Source organism: Opisthocomus hoazin, chromosome 8 (assembly GCF_030867145.1).
Source record: "Opisthocomus hoazin isolate bOpiHoa1 chromosome 8, bOpiHoa1.hap1, whole genome shotgun sequence".
Lineage (NCBI taxonomy): Eukaryota > Metazoa > Chordata > Aves > Opisthocomiformes > Opisthocomidae > Opisthocomus > Opisthocomus hoazin.
The window spans coordinates 44405612-44420480 of NC_134421.1; the positions used below are offsets into that span (position 1 = coordinate 44405612).

Below are 14869 nucleotides of genomic sequence, written 5' to 3' on the forward strand. Positions count from 1 at the left end.
CCCTCCACTTGCTGTTTTTCAGTTTGACTGCTACTGAAAATTGAGTTGAGATTTTCAAACAACCGTAATTTATAGTTGCACATGCTCATTTTTAGGGTTGTTCAAAGTCCATCATTGCACATTTAGCATTGTTTCTTCTCCGTAGACATCATTGTACATTTCTTCTTGATAAATATTACTTGCTATTTATCACTTCATGTTCGGTAGATTTTCTTTCTGCAGTTCTTCACTCTGCCCTCATGTTTACTACACGTGGCTTAGACCTAGAGACAATGTTGTCACATCATGGTTCATCCCCTCTCCAGATAATTTTTTAATATACTGAACAGCGCTGGCCTTCTTACAGATAGGTGCTTTGGGTCTCCGTTGCTGATCTCGTTCTGGGAAATACTGCAAACTGTCCTTTATTCTTATTTTAAATATCCTGTCTTTTAATTATTTTAAGCAGTGCAAGGATCTCCTTTTTTTTTCTTCTGTGCAGTTTAGTTTCTTTCAGAGACTTTGGATAACAGAGCTTATAAAATGATTTTTGGAAATACATGACTTACAAGTGGATTTCTTTTGTCTGTGTTCTCAGCAACTTCTCCAAAAGACTGTGATCATCCAAGACATGGCTTTCCTTTTCATACTGGAGTATTGACTCCTTTTCAACATGTCATATATATTGACATACACATACTCTTTGCTGTAGTCTGTATCAAGTTGCCTCATGTGAACTCCATGTGTACTGATCTGTAGTTTTCTGGATCTTCTCTAGATTTTTTTGGATTGATTTTGTATTTACCGCCATTCTTTGATGCTAAGACAGTTTAAAGCAGGCATTTGTCCATTATTACAAGTCCAGCTATTTCACACTCATGTTCCTTTAGAGCTGTTGATGGTATACACTCCAGTGAAATAATCTGTTAGGGCTCAGTTTGTCTTTTTGTTCTCATCTTCTCTAATCGCACTTCAGTTTAAGGCACATCCTCTCATGTATCTCTCTTAAGGAGGGTGTCTGGCCTAGTAACTTCTCCAATCTCCTCTACCATGGATGCAAAACCATTTTGGTTTTTTTGTGACCCCTTCTCTCTGTCAGCCGAGGGCAGAAGCTCCTACATGGCTCTAGGTGGGAGGCTCCTTTCTAGGCCTGATCCTACCCCCCAGCCTTGGCCTGTCCCCACTGAGGTGCCTGGAAGTGTGGGCTGGGGCTGCCCCTGGCCTGCCGTGCTCCCTGGCTGAGGCTGGCCAAGTCCTGACCTGCCCATGGACAGCCCTCACCACTCCTGGTCCCAGCCCAGGGGGAGCAGCAGGTGCCTGCAGCTCTCTGACACCTTACCGTGTATTTTTATTTAAGCCTCCCAGGGATTACAGTCCTTTCTACTTTCCTCACTTGGACACAACTAGAAGCATTTAAGAAGGATGCCTTTTCCTTTCTAATAGCCTCCTTCATCCTGTTCATTCGTGACAGCTCCCTTCTCTGGATTTTCTCTGTCTTTTTTGATAGGTTGTATGCATTTCTTATGAGCTTGCAAAAGGTGTCTTTAATTGGCCTCTGTGCCACTTGTAAAGATGTGACTCTTGTAGCTGTCCCTTTTTTGTTCCTTGTAACAAGCTTACTCATCTTTATTCAGTGACCCTCTTTGAAATAGTGGTAGGGGTTTTTTGGCTTTTGTTGCCCCTTCCAGGACATAGATTCCAATCTACATCAAAGCAGTTATTGACTGTGGCTAGAAAGTTACTTTGGGTCATGCCCCGATGTGACGTGTACTCATATAAGAGAGGCAGAAATATTTAATGGGCCTAATACTTATCTGCCATACTTATAGAGAGGTTTTTCATTGCTATGAAGGTGCTGTTTCTTAGGTGTTTTAAGTGATTGGTTCAGAACATGGGTTATGTCTATATCCTGTGTCTTACTCAACGTTGTCTTCCTTGACCATTGCTGAAGAGGAGTCTCTAGGTTGTTTAACATGAATGGACTGTTAACCTCCAGGTAGATCTGATAATGAAGAGCAGTCGTTCTCTAATTTTTAGGAAAAAAAACCCTGAATCTTTGAGCTTGTCTGGTAACCTGAAGTGGTCCATATGAACATATAGCATAGCTGAAGACTTGCTTTTGCATTTGTTTCTGGGGGGGGGAGAGTGTCCTGTATGTAAGAGTTTTCTGTCAGCAGTTCAGTGTAGCTCTGAGTAGGGAACCAAGGAGTGGAGGACAGAAATGTGTGAGCAACATGCTCTAGAGAGGCCTTTTACTCAGGTCACTGAGCAGGGTCTCTGAGAAGGAATATGCCGTCAAGGACAGAAAACTCTCTGCTTTGCAAAAGACACAACAAAAGAAGTCATGTCAAATGCTGGTTTTGGGGTAGGGTCCTCTGGAGGGATCTGATCGTCTTACAGACATTTAGTTTGCGACGATTATCTGTAGCTAACCATGGTGGTTATGTCAGCATTGGACCAATCTCATGAGCAGCATCAGCAGTCCTTGACATGCCCAGACTGAGCTTGTGGTGAGGCCATGGAAGCCCCATGCTGATGAGGGAGTAATCCGCCATTCAACTGGAAGTGAGACACACCTCCTTAGAAGATGCTGTAAACAGTCAGCTAATGGAGATGACTGCAATTGGTGGGACTATTGCCTGTCTTTATTTTCATGGTGGCTCTTTTTGCAGGAGAGTGTGGTTGCCCAAGCAGGTTATCTTAGAAATTTTTTTTGGTCTCCCCCTCCCTGCCTCCATTTTTTCCACAGTTCGTTTAGCTTATTTATCTACTTTTTCCCCCCCATTTTCCTTTTGGTCTTTAGAAGCTTAAATGGTGTGCGTGTTATATTTTCTAGCAGTTTGTAGATATTTTTTTTCATGTATTTTGATTGATTACGTGGGTTCTACATTGTTGGGGGAGGGAGTTTAACTATTCTGTGTTTCTTTCCCCCTGGAAGTTGTTTATGTGCCTATTTAATTTTTTTACATTTTGTTGTTGTTTTTGTTGGGTTTTCAATTTATTGTTTTTTTGTGGATGGTGAAGAAACAGGAGGAGGTAGAGCTCCACATGCAGATGCAGAACTATGGCATCATTGGAATAAACTGCCAAACAGCAGAACAACTTGAATGGTGGGAGCTGGGTTGCCCTTTACATGAATGAGCAGTTTGAATGTGTGGAGCTCTTAGGTATGAGAGTTTTGATTCAATAAAAGGGAAAAAAAATTAATTGAAAGGACAATTAAGCAGCAGAACAGGTTGCCTAGAGAAGCCAGATTGTGGCATCATCTATTTGAAAGTTTTCAAGGTAGATCTGGCTGATGTCCTAAGTGACCCAATCTAAATTCAGGTGCTGCTTTATGCAATTTGGGCTAGACAACCTCCTAGTCTGAGTGAATGAGTCTGTGATATGGTGCATGCATCATGGTGGAAGGGTCAGGTGCTCTTTCACTTCATGTGTTACTGATTTATAAATCTGTACATACGTCTCCTTACAAGAGCAAACTAGATATATGAGACAACTGAGGATGATCACCATATATGCGCTTGTATGAGATAATACTTTTTAAAGTTGTTACTTATACATTCTTATGTGAGTATTCCTGAATCCCTTCTAATCATGTTATGTGAGAAAATGGGAGAAACAAATTGTACTTCTGGAAATAATTCGCAAAATTGCAGTGCCATTGTGTTAGTGGTATTGTAGATCAAACTATTTGGGACTAGTTCATTGCTTTCATTTTTGTTTATATTCTTCTCGCCCAATTACTGTAGGCTGCTACAGTTTATTATGATAAGAAAATGTTCTTCTCTGAGCTTACAATAAATTAGATGTTTTCAGAAGACAGACAGACATGCCTGAAGATAAAGTAAGGCATGGTATCTGTGCACGTTGGATAAACTGTTCAGAAACCTCTGTGGATATATTGGTATCATGCATGCTTATAAAATTAGTGTCAACAGGGGCTATCTATCATGTAAGTGCAAGTCAGGCAAGTTAGACCTGCTTCAGGGGTGGTTCAGTCTGTATCCCCAACTATTCAGACAATGTTGCTGTGGAGGTTTTGGAAGAGAAGACTGAGGAAAGGTGATTTTTCCTTTGCTCCAGGATTCCTGTTTATTTGTACTGTCTCTGTTTTCTCTAGTGTGCCTTGATAAGAACAGATAATCAGTGTCCTATTAACCTTTAGGATAAGTAAGACCAATGGAACCTCCTCCTTCCCCAGCCCTTCCCCTGCAAGAGGAGTTATATGTAACCTGTACGTCAGTTACACAGTGAATGGGACATATCGGAAGTAGATGATCTGTTTAGTCTATGCCATCTTTTTTTTTTTTCTGTCACGGGGCAATTTCTAAGGCATTAAATACTAAAGTTTTAATGCTTTTCTATTCATTTTATTATTTTCCTCGACCTATTTCTTTGCGTAGTTGCGTTTTGTCATGATTACATGAGTATAGATATTTTGATTAGTAAATTCCATGCTGTAAGAATTCAAGATTAATTTTAGTGGTATAGAATAGAATGTGAAATTGTATAAGTACATAGCATTTGTTAAAAATTTTGGAAAATAAATAGTTGGGGAAGGTTGGCAGCTCAAGAAGCATTCAGGAATTCATTATTTGCTCTGTGCCAGGTAAGATAATGGTTGCTTTTCCCACCACCGCTGTACTGCTGTTTAGACCCACTGATAATGTAACAAAACCCAGCCTTCATTTGTCTTAAGTAGTAATGTAGAGTAGCATGTAAAAATTGGCTAATGAGATCACAGTAGTATGAAGATCTTTTCATAGGCTCATTTAACTTTGGAATGATTATAAAACATAACTACTAATTTATTTTGCATGTTCTTGTTAATTATAATGGCATTCAGCAGTGCTCATTTGATTATGAGCTGAGTATTTCTCTGTCGCAGAAATTGTCTAACAGTTCTTGGATTTAGGAAGAAAAGGAGTGAGGGTTTTTTCCGTTTGCAGTTCTGTAATTTACGTAATATTCTTCAAAAATGCATGTTTTTTGTAATGTAAATGAATGTCTTGAAATAGTTTAGCTAAAAATACATTGTCTGACTATTAAGTAACTTTTAACATTTTATTCATACTTTTAGAATATATACATTATAAACTGTGTATAAATGATTTATTTTTGAATAAAATTTGGGATGTCCCATTGACATAGCATAATTTAAGACTTGCTCAGAATTTTTTTATTATAAGTTAGGACTTCTTTTGGTTTTAGTTGCATGGGAAGACTATACGAGCAAAAGGTGGAAGGTGTGTATACCAGTAAAGGTATATGCCTTTAATAGTCAGTCAGTCTCTCTAGCAAGTAATTCTTGCTTTGCTGAAACCAGTTGTGTCTGTGGCCCGATCTATCTGATTCAAAACATGTATATCTAAATATACCTTATATAGGTGGCCCTCAGCCATGTTCTAAAATCTTGCCGAATGCTTCAGTGGGTAGTGCTTCATTGAAATGTTTTGTACAAATACCAACTTAAAGCACTAATGAATAGTTTGAACTATTTTTATTATAGGTAAAATGTGAGCAAGTAGGTCACGTGCAATAGAGGCACATCAGAACGACTGTTGATCTGTCAGATAGTAGAACTGCTTAAGAGCTGTAGTGCAATTCAAGGGTGGTGTTTACATTTTAAAAAATACCAAAGGCCACCAACAAGGCAGGATAATGAGTAAGAGCATGTAGTCTCAGATCAGAATGTTGTCAAAGAGGCAATGCTCAAACATATAAAAGGTAAACTTAATAATTTGTGATCTAAACACAAAATGAGCTAAGACATGAATGCAACAAATAAGTGAAGGAGTTAAAGAGAGTGGCTTTACAGCACATGGGCATTGTATTTGTTTATTTACATCAAGTTTCAAAGGAATGTTTTCATCTAGGAATGATTTAGGCTTTCATTCTGAATTAAGTATATTCTAGTGATTTCTGAAACTATGACAACTCACATAAGTAAGAGCCAAATCGTGTTAGTGCTTGTAACGAATAATACTTTCTTACATAAGAAGTCTAGTGCAGCATATCCAGTGACAAAATGCTACCTAAACTCTGTAACATTGTCAGTGTTCAAAAGGGATCTATCACCTATCTAGCTTCTGTGCTAGGTGGGTGGTCATAATTGTTACACATTTTGTCATTTTGAGGAAAAATTTATTAGAATTCCTCCAACTCTACATTTCTAATGAACATATATATATCAAATTAATTCCGTCGCTGACCAATGCACTTCTCATTTTTCAGATTATTACAGAGATTTGTGGTATTTGCTTGTTTGACTCAAATTTTAGGGACCTGAATGTGAAGTCAAAGACAAGGTGGCATGCAGGTGACTTTCAGTTCGTTTGTATTCTATTACTCACAAGATGAGGGTGTTCCTGCCTCAGGAAACAATACTGTTTCAAGTGGCCAGAATTGCTTGAACTTTCATGCGCTGCAATTGGCTTTGGTTGGAAAGTTGTGTGAATTTGATTGTAAACTTTGAAGGGTCAGATGGAATTCTTAGATATTGAAGAACAGAAAAAATCTCTCTGTAAACACATCAGCATTGGATAGGTACACAACAACATTAAAGAGCTACCTGCTGAGGTCCAAGGGATGGAAAGTACTGGATCAGTTGGAGGGAGGGGAGGGTAGAAAAATGCTGTTGTTAAACTGGAATAACTAGAATGATTCAGGTCCATGTTTTAGGATGCAAACAAAAATTAAAACAAATCAAAGTTTATTACAACAGTAATATTATTTTTGAAAGGCAGCTGCCTTAGTTGGGTAAACTACACTGGAATGTACCATAAATGAAACTTAAGTCAAAAGATAAGTTTCTAAAGGTGAAGATTTATACTGGTAAAAGGAAAGTTGGTAGGTAAGGCCTGCCACCTTGGTGACATATCTGCCACATCTACTATGTGCAATCCTGCCTACTTTAAATATTCCTTACTGACTTCTGAAAAATTCTAGAAATTCTGATAATTCAAAAAGACCAAAGATAAAATTTTAATAATCAAGACTAATGGGTGTGGTTGTTTTCATATTAATAACAATTAAGGTAAAATATTATCATCAAAAATTTCTTCTAAGAAGGCTGTATCTCACCAAAATAGGTCATACTTTGATGTAAGATTTCATGTATCATAACTATCTTGGCTTTCTTTCTGAGCTGGAGCAAAATGTGATGTTTAATAGGATCCAAGTTAAGAAAACTGATTATTTGGGGTTTTTTTTTTGCCATGAAGGAATATAGGAAAAAAGAGAAATACAGAATATTGATGCTTTAGGCTTATATATTAACATCTGTCAATGAACAACACGTATTGTTGAAGAAATAGCCATAAGCTGCATTTCTGTCTAGACTTCAGGTGCACAAGAAACTTCCAATATTTAGAGGCATAGCCACATCTGCAGTCTTTCTTAGGGAAATAGGAGAGCAAAGTGAATGCTTCTCTCTCAATTGGTTGGACATTTCCATTCTGGATCAAGGGTGACTGCATGACCATCAAGCAAAGTTTCTTTGATACATATTTTACTTTCCAACAGCTTTTAAGAATTGCCACCCATCTTAACCTCCTCATATTTGCCTTAGGATCCTTATCTGTTTTTATCATTTTCTTCTTTTTTCTCTTTGTATTAAAAGCTCATAAGATTTCCTTCTCATTTCCCAGTGCTGTCCTACTGTGCAGGGGTTTCACGTAGTGTTTATTCCTCCAGCCTGTCATTCTTTACTCTTCCTTCTTGACTTGCTCTACTACAGAGGCTGCCAGGTAGCTTTCAGTTTTCTAGGAACTTCGACCTTCCCAGCAGGTTTTGTTACAGTCTACAAACAAAGGAAGAAGTTAGAACTGCAGCTCTTTTAAATGTCCAAACATCTTGTAACAAAGTCTGTATTAATAATGCCAGTTGGAACACCGATTTTTTTTCTGAACTGTGGGAAAACAGTCTTTTCTTTATAAAATTCTACATTCATTTTCCTCTTCAGCCTCCTTCTGTCTGACCTTGTCAGCAAGGCAGAATTGCCAAGAGGCACCATCGAGAGGCTGGTAGGATCAACATTAGAGGTAGCAGAGTTTCAGGCATTAAGGCTATGTCTACATTAGTAAATTAAACAATGCTTGGAAGTATTTCCAGGTCTCTGCCACAGTTTTGGTCTTTGCAAACCAACATTGTTCCAGAAAATTCCCGGACATTTGTTTGAACGCCTCTGTTAGACAGTTTGCATGCAGCCCCTCTGTTTCGGAGTATGTGTGAGTGAGTGTACTAGCATAGATTTAGGATTAGCTGTGCCAGGTGATTTCAGCAAAGAGAAATGTGCTCAGGCATAGATGTAATCTAAACATACTTTTTATGCACCTGCATGGTCTTCTGGCTTGTCCAACCTTCTCCCTTCAATGCAGTCTTGCAGTCTCAGCTTCAAAGCTGTCTTTCTCTTTTAACTTGTCCTTTTGTCCTTCCTAAAATGCATATAGGTTTAAATTTCATTGCCTCCAAGTTTCTGTTCCTTCCTTCAGATGACCCTTTGAGCTTACTGGTAGTGATACTGTGTGCAGTTCTCTGTCTGGAACATACTACTTCAGGGAAGCCTCCCTCTTGTTTGCCTTCAGGTACTTTGATAATAAAAACAGAGTAAAAAAAATAAGATTAGACTTTGAGTGATGCCTTATCTATCCCTCTACTGCAAGGCAGAAACTTGAGGAAATATGATTAGATTTCTTTATGGAGTGCACTTAAGCTGAATACTTGTTGAGAGAATCTTTCTTTTTCAACTCCCTCGGTCTTTCAACCAAAATGTTTATGCCAAAATAGAAAAATTAAAAATTATAACTCCTTACTTTTTCTTTCAGAATACTTATGAATCAGCTTATGCACATCTGAAATTAATTAGAGGGTGTGATAAAGCCAAACTCTATTTTGTCTTTGTTATATAATGTCTAAATAGCTGTAAACGTTTCTCTTTGTCTTGTCAGGATGGTGATACTGGAATTGATTTTGGACATCACTTCAGTTCAAGGCTGAAGTTAAAAGGTCGTTTTGAGGCTTAGAAGCAGCAGGTGAGTACAGGTCAAGAATCACAAATCTTTGAATATTATTTCTTTAACTTTCTTTTGTTCTGGAATTGCTGTTCTTGCTTACCAGTCCATATTCAAATAGCTGATCTCTGCTTCCGCTGATTCACGGACGTGTATAACTGTTTGTATTATGACTAGGTAGCAGAGAATATTTAAGTCATGCAGGCTTTCCCTACGTGCTTTTTCAGCACCTGCCACAAAAAGAAGTGAAAATGTGATTCTCTCACCAAGATCTCAGGAACCCTGGAGTTAAGATTCACTGTATAGTTTCAGAGGAAGTGGCCTAAAGTTGAGTCAGGGCAGGTTTAGATTGGATATTAGGAAAAATTTCTTTACTGAAATACTGGTCAGGCGTTGGAACAGGCTACCCAAGGAAATGGCAGAGTCACCATGCCTGGAGGTGTTAAAAAACCGTGTAGATATGGCACTCCACGACATGGTTTAGCAGGCGTGGTGGTGATGGGTTGACAGTTGGACCTGATGATCTTAGAGGTCTTTTCCAACCTTCATGATTCTCTCTGATTCTGATTCTCTGATTACATCAGCTGCATGAGGAGTATGATAATTCAGCTAATTTACTATATTTGTATAAATTTTTTTTGTGACAAATTAAAATTTTAAAAGGCAAGATTAAATAGTAATGAATCCCTGAGTTTAGATATTCCTAGTTTCCTGGATGCGGGATGATCTCTGTTCCGTTGGCAACCAGGAATATTCCATGATGTCAAGGACCATGAGTTCAAATCTTGTTTGAACTGCTTTGGGCGTTGACAGTCTGCACCTGCCTGTGAAGGAGCGCTGTTAGTGAGTGTAGTACCACCCTGGGACTGGGCATGCCTGCACTGAATACCTTGCCTTGCTCCAGACCTTCACAGCTCTCTCGAGTGAATCGTGTACAACTGGGTATCAGTTTTTTCACCCTAGAGAGGTCTGGAAAAGGACATTGTGAAGGAATTAGTGTAAGATGAAAGCTTAGCAAGCCACTTGCATCTATTCCAGATTTTTGATGTTTGCTGTTGCAACAAAGAATTAAACTACATGTTGAGTGTTGCAATTGTTCACATTTTGCTTTTCCTACAGGGTTAGAAAATTTCTTGAGATTATTTCCAGTATTTTTCAAATTCAAATTTTTAGGCAATATTTTAATGAATAAATTGCAAAATATGCTCAACTGGTGCATATTTTTAAATCTTATAGAAGCACATTTAAACAGGGTACAACAAACTAGCTCACCATAACGAGAACCAGACCCAATTGCTTCTAAGTACACAACTGTTTCCGAAGTAAATATGTCTTGCTTCCCTGTCAGCCATGTGCAGTAACTGCTAAGGTAGTCTGAAATATTTAAATATACCTATATACTCCATAATATTGATCTATCCATCTTCATCAATTGATGGCTCAGAAGGGCAAGAAGAAGAAGTAGTTCCAGGGGGAGTTAATGATGGTGAGAGTAATTAGTGCCGAAACTATGTTTGTAACAAGTTTTCTGAAGTTTCACCCTCTGGGAGGAAGTACAGACCTTTTTAACCTAATTCAAAGCAAAGCAAAGCGAAACAAGACCATCCTGGTACGTGTTTCGCTGTGACTGTCATTACCCACGGAGTAATAAGAAAGGAAAATTCCTTTCTTCTGATTTAACTTCACCTTTTTCCAAGGACTTAAGGCACTGGCCTGAAGGGTATAGTACGAATATGATGAAACCATAAAAAGAAGAAAAAGTACAATATTAACTTTAGTGGTGTTGTAAATCAAAGAATATACAGCACTATACAGGGAAACTGTAGACATTACTGGCATCACACAGAAATTTGTGTATGGTTGTACGTTAATATGTAGTAATATATTCGCAGAACAGTGTTTTTTCTCACATCACCCAATGGAGAAAACAGTAAAAAAGGTTATATTCTTTGCTTTCTAGGTAGCAATGGAAATATGACAGGATTTCTATCACATATTTGTACACATATGTCTGAATGATGTAACTTGTCCATAGTAATACTAGTTTCTTCATAGACGGTGTAGTGTTTTGGAGAACTGTGTAGTTTGATAGCAGCTGTGTGGTAATTGTGTAGTAATTGAAATCTGGTGAGCCAACAAGATATTTTCATTTTTTAAAGGATATTTTTTTCTGGAAATTTACTATGTTCTGTACCAAATAATGTCAGAAATGCAGTAATACTGACTTGTGCATCTATAATAGTTTGGCAGTATCATTTTATTGAATTCCAGTGTGTCTGGAACTTAAGACATATGGAGCAAAGTAACTGTTATTCTGTTTCCTTCATTATTTTGTTCCATAACTTTAAGTTAAATACAATCTATAAAAATGCTTGCTGTAAAGAAAGCCAAAATTTTTTTGGCCTTGTTAGCACTGGTCTCTATTTCTTGCAATATCTGAAAGTTGAGAGGGAATGTTTTTGTAGTCCATGAGGAAATAGTAGTAAATTCTGGATGCTAGTTCTTCAGTATGTCATTTAGAGTTGATATTCTTTTATGGCAGAACATGGTGTCTTTGCACTGATTGAAAACTGGGATTCAGTCATAAAAGTAGTGATAGAAATATGTAAAAATAAAATTGCATTCAGAAGTCCATTTTTAATTGAGAGAAAGATTCTGTTTGCTTTCTATCCTGTCTTTCAATAGACCGCTTAACTCTTTAGAAGCAAGTTTTAGAAAACTGAGTTAGACTTGGAAAAACTGAAATCAAGACAAAAATCTGTATTGGAAAAATGCGAAAGCAGAGAAAAAATGTTCCATTTTTGGACTGATGACTTAGATGGACACTTTTGGGGATTATTAGTGGTACAGTTACATCAGGAATTTCTGAGTTAATTAGACTTTGGAAAAAAACTAAGGAAGTTTTCTAAATATGAATATTTTCTGTGTTAGTGAACTGAATTGTAGTTGTGGTATTAATTATTGTTAAATTGGTCTAGCTCTACTATCTTGTATTGGCAGTTTGTGGAAGAGGAGACATTGTGCTAATTCCTATTTCTTCCTGGTACTGCAGACTTTAAACAGCATGACTCATGTACCTGTATTGTACGTGTATGCATTTTGTATACTTACCAAATGTTCAGACTCTGTATATGTGTGGGTTTTTTGCATAGGGTGAACATAAACATATTGTTAGATTAGTACAAAAGTACATCTCGTATAGTTATCTTGCAGCTGAACTGGAACTCTCTGAAGAGTTATGTAAGGACTCATTGCTGGTGATCATATTAATGACCGACATGTGAAACATTTGATGTATAAGTTATTCCATCAGCTGGATAATGGATTGGAATTAACTTTGTCCAGGAAGGCGGCTAACCCTTCCACATGTCTAGTCAGAAGGCAAAGAAGTTTTGATATCTGCTTTCCAGGAAGTAACTGGATGGGGATTGATGGGCTTTGTCTTCAATCTGGTTTCCACCAGGAAGAGTCTGAAACATAAACAGTACTTTACATTTTAATGGAATTGTGTTAGAACAGAGATACTATTTATTGTAGAATATTGAATTATCTTTCCAGGGTGATTGTGAATAGCTGTAAATTACCGATTTTGGAGAACCTGAAGGCAACTTTTGTCAAAAAGAAGTTTACATCGATAGACTGGAGTTTGTGGCCTGGAACTATGAGGTTGTAAATTTTTTGCTATGATTATACAAAGTATGAAACTACGGGTTTAAACTGGCCAGCTTTTCAGTTCAGCTAAACATTAAGCACAGTCTTAATGGTCTGATTTGCTGGAAAGAGCACTATTACAATAATCTGCTTTTTACAGCCCATATCAAATAAGAGCTTGTATCACTTATTACAAAGTTTGGGCTTTGGAAGATATTTTCACGGCATCTAGGAGTGATGCCCTACATTTCTTGGAATTAGTCCTTAATGATACTGTCTTCAGAATTGAGTTATTGCTCAAATACACTGATTGTTTTGTGGCTTCTAGTGTAGAAATTTTTAAGGAAAAGCTAGTTGAAATCTGACGTTTTTTTAATTGTATGAAATGAGGAGAGATGGTGTGCATCTTATTAATTTTATGATTTTTTTTTTAATGTGACATGAATGAGAGAGTTGAGAAATCTTAATTTTTAACTGAATTGAATGCAGGTTTCTAAATGTGGTCTGCTTGAGAACAGAGGGCCATTACTGTAGTTGTCATGTAAAATAAAGTTGGAGTCTGAAGCTTCTTTTTAGCTGTCAGCTTTATTAAGGAGCTACTGGTGTGTTGAACTAGGCACACACATTATATAAGCAGTGTATGGTAGTGTCGAGGGAGAATTTTCTCTCTCTTCACTGCTGCTTTATTAGGTCTTGCTCACTCATTCACTGTTGCCCTGTCTTACTCCAGCTTTCTGGCAGCAGCTCACAGCACAGTAGGTCTAATGTAGATTGACGCCTTTGCCAGAGGACTGATTGAAACTTGTGTCTCATAGTTGCTAATGCTCACTCAACCATTTTATTGAAGATAAAGTAAATAAAATAGATTGCCATATGAGAATTCTCTGAAATCAAATGGAATAATTTGACAGGTTTAAGCCCATGAAAAAGCCAAAGCATTGAAACAGATGGGAATACTTTTTATGCACAATATACCAGGAAAAGGTGTCTGCTGGCTTGATGTTAAACTGCTAATGGCTTTTACCAAAACTATAATTATTGAAAATATTATCATCATTTCCAATGGAATTTCCATTGGTGTTTAAGTTGTTACTTCTCTTAAACAGGGGGGATTTTTTTTTTTAATTTAAGAGTAATGGATATACAGTTTTTATTTTCTTATTGCTTCTGATTCTTTAAGAGGCTGCTGATGGATAACCAGTCTCTTAAAATTTAATTTCAAAAAGTAGTGTGGTACTATTTCTAGACTACATTGCAAAATCTTCAAGATTCACTGAGGGTGAGTGTATTATCTGAGTAAAAAATTCTGTGAAATAATGCAAAATAGACTGTTACTTTTGTACATTTTTAATAATCACTAAGTGACATAATTTTAAATGTTACAAATAACATTGCTAACATGAGCCCTGACATTTCTAAAAGTATATGTGATACAGTACATGAAAAATATGAACTGCTAAAGGTGTTGTGACAAACTGTTTAGAATAACGGTCAACAAACCCCAAATATTCTTCACAGCACTTTTATTTTATAAAGAATTGCTGTAGATGAGCAGTGTAGTATGTCCATGTTATTTTTAGAAGTAAGATAATACATAATAATGAGTTAAGATGCAACAGATAACATATACCTCTAATCTTTTTATCTGGATAATAATGAATATTGGTTGTTTTAATCACACTGGTGGGTTCCTTCTTATTAGTTGAACCACCTCTTCAAGAAAGCAAGACACCTGTGTTTTAGTTTAGTACAATAAATCCTGTCAAACTCATTTAGAGTTGATTAACGACATAAATAGAAAACAAGTTAAAAATATATGAACAAAGTTTGCAGATACAGCCTCGGTTTTCCACCTTGAAAACACAGTAATTTAAATAACAAATATATTCATTTGGATCTTTTCTTTAAGTTTAAACAAATTCTGCTCTTTTTTGGGGGTTAGATGTCAATTATATTTTATTTTTTAAAGTTAAGAAATTTATTATAACAGATTGTGCCATTGGTGCTTCATGATGGGATGCTTGTGAGATTTCCCGAATATTGGGCGTGAAGTAAATTATGGATGTGCTATTTGAAAATGACTTGCAGGAGTGAGTTGACAGACTGAAAGAACACAGTACAGATGGATTTCCAGGTTAACTGTTAGCCAGAATACATGGCAAGTTGTGCTGATGTGTGCAGTGGCAGGGACGGTGCTGGTCAAAATCATATTTCCATTGCAATTG

At 37.0% G+C, this 14869-nt stretch overlaps 1 protein-coding gene across 4 annotated transcripts in view; it reads left to right on the forward strand.

Moving 5' to 3' along the window:
- The window catches only part of FOXP2 (forkhead box P2), a 442003-nt gene that overhangs the window by 126467 nt on the left and 300667 nt on the right, over positions 1-14869 (forward strand). For all 4 annotated transcript variants that reach the window (XM_075429479.1, XM_075429480.1, XM_075429482.1 and 1 more), the window contains exon 3: positions 8931-9014. The gene's annotated coding sequence lies outside the window, so the exon portion shown is untranslated. The remainder of the gene's footprint in view (positions 1-8930; positions 9015-14869) is intronic.